Raw genomic sequence first — 2,791 nt, 5'->3', positions numbered from 1 at the left:
GAAGGAGGATATGCTGATTGTTTGAATGCAAATATCAAGTTCACTTTTGACTTTAGACCCCACCTAGGGATAAACTCGAGATGAGCGGGGTTGGGTGCTGAACTGACCTTGGTACGGATTTGGGCATGGTTGGTGTAATGGTTAGCCTTCTTTTCGTTTTGTTGGCTTCCAACAAATTGCGGGGTGCCAGCTGCGGGACACGGAGCTACGAAGACAGCCCTGCATCTGCTGACGTCCTTCTCCAGCCCTCTGGAGGGTTCCAGAAGAAGCTCCCACGTGGATAGACAGGCTGGACCTACAGACAACATAATCAACTCACAAACAAAAACACTGGGAATATGTTCCAGCAGTGTAGGCGTTTTCAGTCCATCAAATGACCTTCTATTGGTTCAATCAGTTCTACCTCTCTATCCCTCCTTCCCCCCAGTCCCTCCCTCCCTGCAGTCCCTCCCTCCCTCTCCCCTCCTCCCTCTCCCCTCCTCCCTCTCCCCTCCTCCCTCTCCCCTCCTCCCTCCCCCTCCTCCCTCCCTCTCTCCAGGCTTGTTGTTTGTACCAGTGTACAGGGAACCAGCTGATGTTAATTACCAAGGGACTGTGGCATCCAGGGAACCGCATGTTCCTGTGTGTGTGTGTGCGTATGCATGCGCACGGGTGAGTGCATGTGTGTGAAGTGGCACCATGGTTCAGAAGCACCACTCTGTTCAACGACTAATGGATAGGCATGCATGACAATGAACATGTGTGTGTGTGTGTGTGCGTGTGAGAAACAGGAGTGGGGTATGGTTCAGTCACTGAGACCCATGTGTAACGAGTCAGGGTGGAATGAGGCGACAGGATTCCGACCAGTAGCACGCTTGTCAAAGCTTAGGAGACCCTGTAGGGGTCTGCAGTTGGATGACCACGTTATTGTCACTCTAGAGGTGTGTGTGTGTGTGTGTGTGGTGGGGGGGGGGGGGGGTGGAAGGAAGGAAGGAAGGAAGGAAGGATGAAAGGAGAGAGGGAGGAAGGAGAAGAGGGAAGAGTGGAATGAAATGGAAGTGGCAGTACAGGGACAGGAGTGACAGGACGGAGAAAAAGACAGAGGGAGGCCCAATGAGACGAGCAGAGAAAGATGGGAGACACGAGGGATGAGGAGAGGCGAAAGGACAGGCGAAGAGAGCGGCCTGGGCGGAGCCCCGCGGGGCAGGGCGGCCTGTGGAGAGCCACCAGCCAGCAGGCGTCCGGCTGGCGAGAGTGAAGCAGGCAAGGTCGGGGTGAAGGAGGTTGTGTGACCTACACCACGCTGACCCTGTCCTCACATCCACAGCTGCTACCTCCAGCTATCTGCAGGCTGCAGGCTCTTCACATGAGGATGGCAGCAACACTGGCTCCTGAGCTCTCCACTAGCTGGTCCAACATGGTGTGTGTGTGTGTGTGTGTGTTGGTCCATCACTGGCACCTGACAGCGGGATGTCAGAACACTCTGACAGCTGCTCTTCTCCACCTGCATGTTAAATGCTAACACACACACACATGCACGCACACACACACACATGCACGCACACACACACACTTGCACACAAACACAAACAAACACGCAGGTGAGCGATTGTGTGTGTGTGTGTGTGTGTGTAGACAGATGCAGAGCACAGTGTGTGTGCTGCTGATCTGCTGTCTGCCCCTGTAGACAGGTCATGCTGTGCAGGTGTTCAAGATCTCCTCTATGTGCCCTACTGGATGATCAGTCTCCAGTAGCACACACACACACGCGCACGCGCGCGGGGACACACACACGCACACGCACTCACAGTGAGTGAGTGAGAGAGAGAGAAAGAGAGTGAGTGAGTGAGATGGAAAGAGGAGTAAACTGGAGGATTAGAGTGAACAGTGGTGTGCCCAGATTTGCAGTCAATTAAGTTGGATTTAGTTGTTGGGTAGGCAGCCAAGGCTGTGTGTCTGCTCCTCATATTGCAGAGGAGGAACAGGTAAGCCTCGCTGCTTCTCTCCCAGCCTGCACAGAGCCCCCCCAGAGCCCCCCTGGACCCCCATAATCACAGCTAAACTTCCCCACAGGCAGCACACCCAGCCCTGTTATGAAACCCTGGATGAACTCAGCCTCAGATCCCAAACACACGCGCACACACACACACACACGCAGATGCACGCGCACACACACACACACCAAACGTACACAAAAACAAACAAAACGTGCATTGCTTCTCTGTTTTATGTCTGTCTGTCTGTCTGTCTGTCTGCGTGCCTGCCTGCCTGCCTGCCTGCCTGCCTGCCTGCTTGTCTGTCTGCGTGCCTGCCTGCTTGTCTTTGTGAGTGTCTGTCTGTCTGTCTGTCTGCGTGCCTGCCTGCTTGTCTTTGTGAGTGTCTGTCTGTCTGTGTGTGTGTCTGCCTGCTTGTCTTTGTGAGTGTCTGTCTGTCTGTGTGTGTGTCTGCCTGCTTGTCTGCATGCTTGTCTGTCTGTCTTTGTGTGTCTGTCTGTCTGCATGCTTGTCTGTCTGTTTGTGTGTGTCTGTCTGTCTGTCTGCGTGCCTGCCTGCTTGTCTACTTGTTTATTTGCCTGTATGTCTTTCTGTCTAGTTTCAAGTAGTAAATAGTTAATAAATAGCTCATCCTTATCCCACTAAAACATCCTTGGAATAGCACTAGAACTTGCGAGGACCAAGAACCAAGAAACTGTCCCTCAAGTAAAAATGTTCTTTAGTTTGTTATTTCTCGAGGAGATTTCTGGTCCTAACAAGAAAGTGTAAACAAATTCGCACGTACACACACACACACCACACACACCACCTACACACAT

The sequence above is a fragment of the Osmerus eperlanus genome, chromosome 5, assembly GCF_963692335.1.
Source record: "Osmerus eperlanus chromosome 5, fOsmEpe2.1, whole genome shotgun sequence".
NCBI lineage: Eukaryota > Metazoa > Chordata > Actinopteri > Osmeriformes > Osmeridae > Osmerus > Osmerus eperlanus.
This window is presented reverse-complemented; position numbering follows the sequence as displayed.